Genomic DNA, 13,669 nt, shown 5'->3' with positions numbered 1-13,669 from the left:
AGACTCTGTCATTTTTTTTAGTGCAGTAAATCTTAACCAGGGCTGCTCCTCCATGCAATGGGACATTTGGCAATGTCTGCTATCATTTTTAGTTGTCACAACTGGGAAGGATACGCTCCTAGCACTAGTGGGTAAGGAGCTAGAGACATCTTACAATGCACAGGACAGTCCCCACACGACAAAGAATTATCCACCCAAAACATCAGTAATGCTGAAGTTGAGAACGCCTGATCTAAATAATCTTACCTCAGCTGATAGCTCAGTTTGTAGTCTTCTGACTTTTAATATGAAAATATGTAATATTATTGCTAAATATTCTCTAAAATCACATGAAAGTCCAGAAATATGAACCATACTCCCTGCCTAGTGATGGAAGTGCCCTGACCATGGTGAGTGGAAATCCAAGATAACGCCCATTGTACCTGCTATAGACTAAATGTTTGTGTCTCTCCAAATTTCATATTTTAAAACCTAATCACCAACGTGATGTTATTAGGAGGTGATTAGCCTTTGGGAGGTGATTGGGTCATGGGTATGGCACCCTCATGAAATGAATTTGCAGAAGAGACCCCCCCCCCCTCAAAAGCTCCCTGCTATGTGAGGAAACAGAAAAGATGGCAGTCTATGAACCAGGAAGTGGGCTTTCACCAGTCACCTTGACCTCAAACTTTTCAGCCTCCAGAAATGTAAAAATCTCATTTCTGTTGTTATAAACCACTATAGATAGTATCTGTGGTATTTTCTTATAAGGACCAGAATGGCTTGTCAGTGCCTCTGCCCGCAGTAATCTGCTCCCCTTGAGCATGGGCAGGACCTGCAGCTGGCCACTAAGCCATGGAATATGATGATGGTAAGAGAATCAGAATTGAAACAAATTCCATTGCCGATTGGAACTTGCAGATGCCACTAAATTCCCTAATGAGTTGAATTTAGTCAAAAGGGAAATTATTCTGGGTAGGCCTGACCTAAACAGATAAACCCTTTACAGGAGTCTAGAGGAGAGATATCTCAGTGGTCTTTTTTTTTTAATATATTTTATTGATTTTTTACAGAGAGGAAGAGAGAGGGATAGAGAGTTAGAAACATCGATGAGAGAGAATCATCCATCAGCTGCCTCTTGCACACCCCCTACTGGGGATGTGTCCGCAACCAAGGTACATGCCCTTGACTGGAATCGAACCGGAGCCTTTCAGTCCGCAGGCAGACTCTCAACCACTGAGCCAAACCGGTTTCGGCCCCACTGGTCTTAAAGAAGCAAGTCAGCATGAGTCCTAAAGCTGCAAAGTATTGAATTCTGCCAATACCCATGTGTGCACGGAAGAGGACTTGAGCCCCCGATGAAAGCCCAGCCCTGGCCATGAGCATCTTGACTGCAGCTTTGTAAGACCATGAACAAAAGTCCAGCCCGGATTTCTGACCCAGGGAAAATAAGATAATGAATGTATCTCATGTTAAGCTGCTGCTAAATTGGCGGTGATTTGTTATGTGGCAATGGAAAATGAATATAATGGCCAACCAGTTATATCATAATGAACTCTTCACTACACAATTATGATTAAAACTTACAAGCAGCTGAGAAACACTGGTTTCCAACAATATTCCCTACACAGTGGTATACACCCCAGTTAGGTGGCATGACATTACAGGCTAAAAACAGAGTTGAAAAGCACAACTGGGCAATTTAAAGAGCTTCAAGGTCTTGTTTGCTAATGCTGAGAATAATGGAACAATCCAAGTTCATGGGTGATATCACCTGGGAAGCTCATTGTGATGGATGACTCTGTTATAACAAGTCTGTTATTCCCATCATCCCTGCCCATTCCACATCCTCCTCCCTCCGAGTGAGCCACAGGGCAGTGACTCTCCATTAGTTTATGTCTAGCCTGCCTTTGTGGTCGCCATTCATTTGCCATGGTTGATCTTTGGAAGGGGTTGACATGTTGGACTCTATACTGAGTTAGAAATATGTCAAACTGGCCTCTGACCTCAGTCTGCTGTCCCCTTGCTTTCTGACTTGGACAGACTGCAGTGGGTAGTGGAGGATCTAGAGCAAGCATGTCAAACTCAAAGACTAACACAGGCCAAATAAACAAGGTTTCAGTTTATGTGGGTTGCAAAAACAAACAAACAAACAAAAACAACAAGAAAAAAACACACACCAGAAGGTTCAATTTTCATAGAAATATAGAGGCGTGCTGAATACATAGGGCTGAAATAAATGAGTAATCGTTAATGAGTATTGGTTGTGGGCCGCATGCGGCCCATGGGCCAAAGTTTGACATGCTTGATGGAGTGATGAGGCTGGGTTTACATCTAAATCTGCCACTTAGCAGTGTTGGGAAAATTATTAAACCCTTCTAGGCTTTATTTTTCTGAGCTATAACCAGGGTAGGGAAAATCAATTCTTGCCTCACAGGACTGTTTCGAGCATTAAATAAAATAATCCAGATATAGCACCTAGGATAGTGCACTTAGGGAATACTCAATAAATCTTAGTATAATGGGGCTCATATTTCAGATATTATTAACATGCTCTGTTCTTTAGCCTTGTTTCTGGAAACATAACCAACACTCCAGGGAGTTCAATGGACAAGGAAAAGGTGCGAATATTGTGTGTGTGTGTGTGTGTGTGGCAGGGGGGGAGAGTTTCTTACAGATTAAATGTTACAGGAGGAGCTCAGAGGAAAAGAACAGGGTGATATTAGGCTTCCAAAAGCCAAAATCAGAAACCTACAGTATGAAAATGTTCTTGTAAGACCAGCTATTACATTAGGAAGGGACTGCCTACATTTCTCAACTTCAAATATTGTTTGATTAAATAATTGACCACGTTGACAGATGAAAATGTCCATTACACTGTCAGACTCACATGACTTTCAGTTCCACATTTACCACTTTTAAACAAGGTGGTCAGGAGAAAACTTGTCAAACTCTCTAAGCTTCATTGTTTTCATCTAAAAAACAGGAATAAAAACAAACAACAAACAATTATCTACTTCCTCTACTAAAACCCACCTTGTAGGTTTGTTGGAAGTTATTATGGGTAAGAAATAATTTATGGCTTGTAAAGAATTCTATTATGTGCAATGCCAGTGACAGCCCCCTCCCCCCTGCAATTGTTTAATATTGACCCATTTGTCATAGTTCGATTTGTACCAGGAGACAGAAATGAAATTTAAAACACTATTTGCTGCTTTACTATTGTAGGCACACAGTATTCTATGTGCATATAAATTACATTATACAAACCTTATATATCCAGCAGAAATTCATCAGATATAAGCAAGGTGGGCAGCTATGCTCTCTGTCTAGCTGCTTTACCTACAGGAAAGTTTATTTATTGGCCATTCAGGGTCATTAGCTTATCAGAAATGTGCCTGTTGAATTTGGTAAAGCAACATTTTGTACTTTAATTTCCTCCCTATTAGAGACTAAAAGGCCCAAATGAGGGCAATTGAAAATTTAGGTATCAAATACAAATAAATATCAAAGAAAGAGAAGAATAACTAACACACTTGAAGATGGCAAATGTTATCTGTAACAAGTTAACCCAGGCATATGATTCTGAATCACAGTATGAGAAATTAGTGGTGGATCAATCATTTTGGTCACTTGAGACACATGACTAACCCAGGAATGCTGGCAGAATAATGTGTTAGTCTTCTATTCCAATCCCGCATCCTTTTGGGTTTCCGTTAGAGTGGGCCATGTTTTCCCAATGTTTTCCCAATGTTTGAAGAGAAAGAGAATGTTCATTAAATGGGGATCCTATTAGAGAGGGATTTTAAGTCTCTTTTAATTAAAAAAATTCCCATATGTGAAATAAGTCTCTTCTCTTCTCTCATTTCCAGTGCCCAGACTGATTCTGCAAATGAAGATACTTAACATAAGACAGGCAGATATTCCATTGTGATTTACTGACAACACAAAGAATATAAAGAGTGGAATAGAAAATATCAGTCAATACCTGACCAAAAAAATGAATCAATGGGTCTTATGATTTCTAACATTCTTAAGAGTCCAAGAAACCACTTGAAAATTGATTCCTTATATCAATTCCAGATTATTTGCACTGAACTCATTCCTGTGGACTTCAGCTTCAGACTTCTCATATGAAACCCACAAACAGGCATGTTATCCCATGTGGAGGGCTTGGGCACTTATTTCCTCTTTCTCTCCAATATCTTGTTTGCAAGCTGCTGTTGGAGCACCATGAGTGCCTGATTTAATATTAAGTGTCCACACCAATGGAAAGAGAATCGTTTTCAATATCTCAGAATTAGATCAAGAGAATGGCAGGTCATATCTTTTGTTGAATCCACTGTTGTTTTCCTGATTGTTATCTTATGAGTTACTTTCTTACCTTCTCTGATTGCGAGTTCAAATGTCTATACATACAGAAGAAGAATATTCGTTATCACAAAGGATGATCTGACCTAATCTTTGACCCAGAGGTGTATTAGTTTTTAGGAAAAATACTCAACACATATTATGAAAGCACATTAGCTCTTTCAGGACAAGAGGAAGAGATTTAATAGATGAATCCCCAGAGTCGGAGACCTTGCAATAGAGTGAAACGAATAGAAATAGAACCTTGAGCCCTCTGCCTTACTTTATTGAGAGCAAAAAATAGAAGATGGTATCCTAGGCTTTTGCTTTTATTTCGGAGGATGTCTTATTTTCGGGGAAAGACGGTATCAAGTGACTTCGGGGTCAGTGGACAGGATACATGCTCCTGTAACTGGGGAATCAGGGTGGGAAGAAGATAACTCCTTTCCCCTAAGACAGTGGTCAGCAAACTCATTAGTCAACAGAGCCAAATATCAACAGTACAACGATTGAAATTTCTTTTGAGAGACAAATTTTTTAAACTTAAACTTCTTCTAATGACACTTCTTCAAAATAATCTCGCCTAGGCCATGGTATTTTGTGGAAGAGCCACACTCAAGAGGCCGAAGAACTGCATGTGTCTCGCAAGCCACAGTTTGCCGATCATGGCCCTAAGTGGCTGCCTTCTAATGGGCTTATGTGCTGCCTGAGAAAAGCCAAGAATACTTTTCAGCATTTGCCTCATTGCTGAGAGATGCAGTCCCTACTCAAACAGAAGACCTGATGCAGAGTGCTGGCTTTCTTCATTATTTTAAAAACATACATAACAAAAGTTACCATTTGAACTATTTTTTAAGTATTGAATTCAGTGGCATTATTTACATTCACAATATTGTACAACTATCACTATGATTTCCAAAATTACTTGATACAGAAATTCTGTACCCATGAAGTAATAACACCCCAATCCTCCCTCCCTAGCTTCTGATAACCTCTAATCTGCTTTCTGTTTCTATAAATTAGTTTATTCTAGACATTTCCATGAGTGGAATCATGGAATAGTTCTTTTGCATCTGGCTTTTTTCAGTTACCATAATGTTTTAGGGTTCACCCAGGGTTTAGCCCATATCAGTGCTTCATTCCTTTTTATGGCTGAATAATATTCCATTGTGTGTGAATACTACGCTTTGTTTATTCATTCACCTACTGATGGGCACTTGGGGTGTTTCCACCTGTTTGCTATTGCTATTGTGAATAATGCTGCAATGACAGGGTGGTGGCTTTGACCACTGGTGGCTCTCAACTTTCAAACTTCTAATGCATGTTGTTTCCAGAAGAAATTAGATCCTGAGGGCTGCGGCTGGAGCAGATGAACAAAGTACACAGCGTTCTTCCAGGAGGGAAAATAGAACAAGCCCACTGCTGGGTCAGCGATTCCTTGAGAGCCATTTACCACCCCCCAGCATCCCTTGGGTGGGCAGAGTGCTAGGGGTTAAAGAAATGGAATGCAAGGGAACTATCTCTCCCAGTATTATGGTATTGTATTACCTTCAGGCAGGGCTGTGTGGCTGGTACTGGGAACGCCAACCAGCACACACTGCACATGTTCACAGAGCAGACCAGGGCTTTAGGTTCCAAACACACACCAGCTGCAAAGCTCTGCTCTGCAGAAGCTTGAGGGGCCTTGACTTGAACAGCACGGACATGGGACTTGGGCCTTCCCTTCCTTCCTGATATGCAGACTGTTCATGTTCCCTCTAGGACATGTATGTAAGAGCTCCAGCCTCAAGTCAGACAGGGCAGCAGGGGACATCCCATTCCCAAACCACACAAGCAAAATGTGATGTAAAATGCAAGTCCATGGCTGAAATGCACACAACCCTGAAGGCTATCTAATAATTTAAGTAGCAATAGCTTAGAAGCCAATGGGTAAAAGGAGAAATGGTTAAATAGAAACAACTTGAGTTGATCAGTGATCATTCCACATTCTACTATCACTCCTTTATCTTGGTGAAAAAAGAAGGTATACTAAGACAATAATCTCAATTACAACCAGTCTTTTCTGCATTATTCCTAGAGGCTATGCCTCCCCTGCTGGCTCTAGAAGATTCTTTAGCAGCCCCCTCTCCAAGCTCCTGGTGGTTGGCATCAATCCTTGGCATTCCTTGGTTTATGGCAGCATAACTCCAATCTCTGTCTCAGTCATCAGATGGCCAATCTTTCCTCTGTGTACCTCTGTTCTCTTTTTATAAGAAAACCAGCCGAATTGAGTTAAGGACCGACTCTACTCCACTGTGCCTTCATCTACATAATTACATCTGTTATAATCCCTCTATTTCCAAATAAGATCACATTCTAGTGTTCCAGGAAGGACATGAATCGAAGGAGGTGAGTGGGGTCATATTTAACGCAGCAGATACTTCAACACCATTTTCTGCAAAATTAAGCAGAAAATTCCACCCTGATGCTATCATATGAACATTTACTCAAGTCTGGGTGCATGGCAGCATTATTATGAGTGGAAAAGAAGGATTAGCAGCAATAAGTTATAGAAGGCTCTCCCCACTTGTGGAAAAGCAAGCACTTGGCACACCATCAGAAGTCATTTCACATTGAAAAGTCCAGGCAATATTTCACTAAAGGTAGCAAGGCAGAGGCTGCTCCCCCAGCCTTACACCCACCTATGGGCCTTCAGGAAGTTCCACCAGAGTTAACACAGATGTCAGCTGACACAAAGACAGGTGCTGCTGCTGCTGACAAATGGTGCTTCACAGCTGGGTCTCTGAGCAGAGTAATGAGAAGATCAGACCATAGACAGGCCAAAGGTACTGTAAGTCATTCAAAAGACAGTCTAATGCTAATAACAACATCACCATAATTTGTCCCAATCATTTCCCTCCAAAATTCTGAAGGGCTGATGTGGCTCAAAAACCAGAGGAAGACCATTCTTTGCTTAAATCAGATGCACAAGGAAAGGCAAGAAGAGATCTTTTTGAAGTACAGTGCTGTCTCAGCATGATATGGGGTAACTTCAAAGCCATGTGTTCATTTTCTGGCATCAAGAGCCTCTGGTGTCAATACACTCATTATGGCCTTTTCTGATTCAGTCACTCATTCATTCCAAGTCCCATATGCCAGACACTGATAGTGTGTGAGAACCAATGCCATGATCAAGCTACCTTGGCAATAAAGGCTACTTTATTGTGGGGTCTTAAAGACAGGAAAAAAATATAGGAAATAAGTTCACCTTTCAATAGAGAACATGATGGTAGGACAGGCAGTAATGTCCTTTGAATTTTTGTGGCTTCGTGGCTCAACCCCAGTCTAAAGTCATACAGTTACAGACCTTTGTATCCTATAGCCAGTCATTGATTTCAGGGCTTTTATATAAAATGTGTCTACCATAATCACAGAGATGATCAATCTAAATTAATGGAAATTATGAATAATAAATCATTCTTGAAAGGTTTTTCATTTTCCTCATTTTATACGTAAGTATTAAACCTAAAAATGTGAAAGAATGATCTATATGTTTTATATCTTAATCTTGTGTAATACAAAATAATCCTAGGATCTAATTATGTTTCCTACCCCACACATCCCATTTAGTAAGGACAAAATCCTGTATAAGGGAACCAAAAAATATCTAAATATCCCTACTTGGTAAAGCAGATTATAACAAACAAGTTTTCCTGCCATAGAGAATACACAGGCAGCAAATATTGTTAAGAAGTCACTTAAGCCGGGACCGGTTTGGCTCAATGGATAGAGCGTCGGCTTGGGGACTGAAAGGTCCCAGGTTCGATTCTGGTCAAGGGCATGTACCTTGGTTGCAGGCATATCCCCAGTAGGGGGTGTGCAAGAGGCAGCTGATCGATGACTCTCTCGCATCGATGTTTCTAACTCTCTATCTCTCTCCCTTCCTCTCTGTACAAAGTCAATAAAATATATTTTTTTTAAAAAGGCACTTAAAAGGAGAAACTGAAATTGGTAGCTCAGATCATTTACTCTCTGGTGAGCTGGGAAGCCAGGAAAAAGCTACTCAAGACTTTTCGGCAACAATCCTGGGACTTCTGATTAAAGGAGAGGAATGGTGGAGAAGGTCATCTTCAAGATCCCTCTCCACGCCCACATTTATACTCTCCTCAATGCAGAAAGTTACCAACTTTCTACCACAACTACAGACCACTTTACAACCACAAACCGAGATCCAAGAGAGTTAAAGTTAAGGTCAAGTGGAAGAGATAGAGTTGTTAGCCAACTTCCTCCTTCTCTACTGCACTGAAATTATAAATACACATACAATTTCCTGTAAGAAAAAAATATATTTGTATATGCACATAGATACATATATAAATACATATACAAATATATCTGCATACACACACACACACACACACACACACACACACACACGTCACCAAATCACAGCTGGATTACTTCACACAACTGCTGGTTGTGCGATTTCTGACTCTGCCTGTTCAGTGTGATCCTCTTAATCTCCAAATAAGAACTCAATGTTATTACCTGCCATGCTTCCTAAGAGTATTACTCTCCTACATCTCTTCTACTTTCCTTGCATTGGGAGGAGGTTTTCTTGGAACCACACTGGAAGGCTATTTCATGGGAGTAGAGGTAATCATAGCACCAGTAGTTGTCTCTGAACCCAAGGCAACTGAGAAAATATTAGTGGCAGTGACAGAGTACCTCGCAGACAGCCAGAATTCTTCTAAATCAAAACTTGAACAAAGGAGAGGCTAAAGCATTCATTGAATGCTGTGCTTGCCCCTGCCCCTGAATCCATTCCATCTCTAAGCTGAATCATGGTTGGGTAAGAGAAAATTTACCATCACCCCCAACAGGGAGCTCTGTCTGCCCTCAATCTATCAACACGAGTCCATCTTTACTATACTGGGATTGACTGGGCAGATAGTGAAGGACAGTTAAATGGCCAATGTTGTTCCATAGTAGGGAAAAATGCTCTCTCACTTTGAATTATAACCCTAGAAGTTGTTATCAGCCATACTATATTAAAAAGCAGAGTCCTGCCCAGCCAAAGTGGCTCAGTAGTTGAGCACTGACCTATGAAATAGGAAGTTATGGTTCAATTCCTGGTCAGGGCACATGTCTGGGTTGCGGGCTTGATCCCAAGTAGTGCAAGAGGCAGTCAATCAATGATTTTCTCTCATCATTGATGTTTCTATCTCTCTCCTTCTCCCTTCCTCTCTGAAATCAACAAAAATTTATTTTTTTAAAAAGCAGGTTGAGTAAATACAAACTAATAATTTAACAATGATGAATTGTAATGTTTTAAAAAAGCACAACCAAGTAGAAATAAGAAGCAGTGTGTGTGTGTGTGTGTGTGTGTGTGTGTGTGTGTGTATATATATATATATATATAGTTTGTATTTACTCAACCTGCTTTTTAAAAAAATAAATTTTTGTTGATTTCAGAGAGGAAGGGAGAAGGAGAGAGATAGAAACATCAATGATGAGAGAAAATCATTGATTGACTGCCTCTTGCACTACTTGGGATCAGATTTATATATATATATATATATATATATATATATATATATATATCTGATAAGTCTCCGGAACCTAGGAAAGAGAATATGCTCTGAGCAATGAACAGGTGACTTGGTCGATCTTTCTTCTTTCAAAAACATCAATTGAATTTCCACCTATAATCTAGGTTGTATTTTCCAAAGCTCTATGCATTAAAAAAATTACTCTCCTTAAATTTTGCATTTGCAAACCTTTTGTCATATAAATTGCAGTCATAACCTAACTTAAGGCTTACAGGGGCCAGTGAAGGGAAAGGTATGGTTTCTATAAAACGAGATACATTAAGCAAAATAAATCTTGCTTACAACAGGAATAGTTCTTGAATACAGCAACTTAAAAGCTAATATCTGTTCCCTTTTGAAAATATAATAGCTTTGCCTTTTGGCTAAAATAGATAAAATATGCTACCCATAGCTGTTCCTTTCATCATTCTCTTTTTGAATGTACTGCTACTTGATTAATACCTATAAATTTCTCTAGAATTCTTTTTCCAAACTCTTCTAGCTCAAAGGCATCGCTTCATCCATGACAGCAACAGGGACATTCTGACTCTCCACTATGGTCTGAAGGCAGAACAGGGCATTAACATCTTCCTCTAATCCAGGCCTTCTTCACTCACCCTCTTGTAAAACTCATTATACTCATCTCAGAAAGCAAGTTGCATTTGCTGGGACATTTTGTGGAACCCAGAGGGAAATTCTAGAGTATGTTTATGCTATGAGTATGTTCATCAACACCTTGGAATGCAATCTACAGGGCTTCAATGCATTTAAATGAAAAGTAAGAATTTCTGGCATTGGTAATGGTGTTCTTTGTTAATATAATGCTGTCTAGGGAGATGTTTTCAGATTCATGGTTTGGAACAGGCAGAATTATCCTGCCTGCCTCAAAATTTCTATCTTTTCTAACAAAGAGATGGAATTAAACATGTTGGGCCAAAGTGCTTTCCCTCCTGCCCTTATTATCCCTCCTTTCCTATCTTTGCAAGATATGACCCACCAACACTAATGCTCACATTATCAGATCATGTCACCAGCGTGTTTCCATAGCAGTTTCCATTGGGTTCTAACACAAGCCAAACTTTCTACTATGTCCCAAAAAACTTTGTTTGATAACATCCACTGCCCTCCCCTGCGAACTCACCCCAAGGATCCCCAGAGAAGGAGTCTGACTGTCCAGGTCACTGCAATCCACAGTGTCAGGAACTCTTGGAGAAATTCAGTAAACATTTGACTAATGAACTGGGTAACACCATGCAAATATATACTTTGCCTTTTTTAATTTATCCAGATTACAAAACTAGCAGGTTTTAAAATAGAAAGAATCTTCAAGTACAGAAAGATAAAAAAAATTAATATAGATCTCTAAGAGGCAATGATTTAGCAAAGTGTCTGAATAATGACACTGAAAGGAAATGCTGCGTGTATCACTTTAAGTTCACAGAGAAACTACTAAAAGTAATTTATTGCCAAGTAGCAATCTGACAGGGGTTAAGAGGAAAATAAACTCATAATAGACCAGAAAAAAATTAGTTGGAGGTAGGGGAGGAAGATGTTGGGGAGGGTGGTATGGAGGGGAGGGAGGTCCCAGAGATGCCATGCCAGAGTATACACTGATGTCCCAGCCCAGACATTTACTAGGGCAGCCCCTAATATTTTCATCTCTGCTTGGGAATGTTGGGCATCTAGAAGGAAATCAGGGCTTCTCTTCTTTCCCTCTGAGAAGTCACACCCACTCCACCCCCCTCCTGCCACTGGATGAGTAGGGGTATCAGGCAGCAGAGGATCTGCCCTAACTCTTGACCCTGATTTCTTAGTGTCTCTGAAATCAGGGGTTCCAGAAAAGGATCATGAGATCACGGATAAATATCAAGCCTGCTTGTATGTTGTTGGATAAATACAGGTACAAAAGATGGCCTGGGATTAGCAATGTGTAACAATTCGTATTTGAAAGTCAACACTCATCTTTATTGTAATGTAGGAAGACACATATTAAAAATAGAGCAGAGAAGAATTAGGAACTAATTCTGAATACTCCAGTTGTCTACTTAGAAACAAAACAAAACAAAATCTGCCACTACACACAAACTCATATCTTCATATTATTCGACATTAAATTCTACCAGGATTTCTTCATCCCAAAGCAGTGGGATTTATTTTAAAATGCTTTTTTCCCTTAGTTATTTCAAAAGCAAACCTTAGCTCATTTGGTGTGACCACACATTTTGATTTAGCAGGTTGCCTGCTGTGGAGAAAAGGGCCCTTGTTTTTTACAGACAAGAGCACTTTATCCTAATCCCAACTTTGTACTTGAACAAACCATTTTCTCTCTCTGAGCCTTCATTGTTTCTTTTTCATGCAAGAAGATTAGGTCTGAGATGTCCCCCAAGCTCTCATAGCAGCCAACCCCTGCAGAGTAAGATCTGCAGTCGTGTTATTCCACTCCATGATATAGGACCCCTGTTAGCATCCAGAGAAGAAACATAGGCACAGGGTGTATTACCTTCCCAAAGCTTGTAAGTGAAAGTTCCAGGCATTCGAGATCTTGGTCACCACACTCCATCATTTTCTTGGATTTTTATGATAACCTCTTGGGGAAGATCCCAAACTCTGGAATCACGCACTTGGATTTAAGGCCTTTGTCACTTAACCTCTCCTTGACCTTGAAAAGACACTTAACTCTGCCTCTGTGGCCTTATTTATTATTATTTTTTTTATCTTTTAAAAAATATATATTTTATTGATTTTTTACACAGAGGAAGAAAGAGGGATAGAGAGTTAGAAACATAGATGAGAGAGAATCATCGATCAGCTGCCTCTTGCACACCCCCTACTGTGGATGTGCCCGCAACCAAGGTACATGCCCTTGACTGGAATCGAACCTGGGACCTTTCAGTCCGCAGGCTGATGCTCTATTCACTGAGTGTGGCCTTATTTATAAAATGGGGGCCCAGAGTGGTGGGTTTTCTGTGAGTCAACTCATGTAAAGCACCTATTATATGCTTGGCATATAGAATATTTTAGTAAATGTTAGCTATTAAAACTGTTCTAAGAATGTGAAGTAATCCAGTTGTATACTACTGCAAATTTAAGATTCTAGACCAGCACTTTAATCCAAATAATGTATTCTTTATCAATAATCAGATGAAAGAATGCAGAGCAGGTCTCTTTTTCTAGGTGGTTCTTTTATCCCCATCTTGGCCATTCTGGTCTTCTTGTACTTCCCCAAACTCACAATGTGCAGTATTACCTCATGCTCTGTGCTAATACTTTTGCTAGCTTAGAATGGCATCTCTTCCCCTCCTACATATGACCATAATTCATCATCAGTTCATCCATACAACCTTTTTTGGGTCTCAGGGACCTCTCTTCACTTGGAATGTCAGTGCCATTTATAGTCATCAGGCACTTAAATTGTAGTGATCACAACTGACATTTATAGTCTTCATGGGAATATACCAATTTGGTTTTATGTATATTTTCCACTGCACTGACCTTCCTGCTTTACAATGCAGTGGCCAAAAAGACAACACCCCCAGGAAAAGTTTACTACTGATGATAGCAATGTTCTAGAAAATGTGAAGTGGAAACAAAAAAGTCCCAGTGGACTTCTTATCATACATATACAGGCATTTTTTTTAAATGTAAAGATTAAACAAGATCCTACATCAGTGAGCAGCTTTGTCCATGCAGGAGCAGAACAAAGTAACTACAGTTAGTAATGGGGATGGACATGAGAATTAGAGGAGAGATCCAGCATTTCCATTGTAATC

At 39.9% G+C, this 13,669-nt stretch overlaps 1 protein-coding gene across 2 annotated transcripts in view; it reads right to left on the bottom strand.

Moving 5' to 3' along the window:
- Positions 1-13,669, bottom strand: part of FBXL7 (F-box and leucine rich repeat protein 7) — a 289,171-nt gene that overhangs the window by 204,823 nt on the left and 70,679 nt on the right. The gene's annotated exons all lie outside the window — the stretch shown is intronic.

This window comes from Pipistrellus hanaki (assembly GCF_964339955.1).
Source record: "Pipistrellus hanaki genome assembly, chromosome: 4".
NCBI lineage: Eukaryota > Metazoa > Chordata > Mammalia > Chiroptera > Vespertilionidae > Pipistrellus > Pipistrellus hanaki.
Note: the sequence above shows the minus strand (reverse complement) of the source record. Positions and strands in the feature narration are given on the sequence as shown.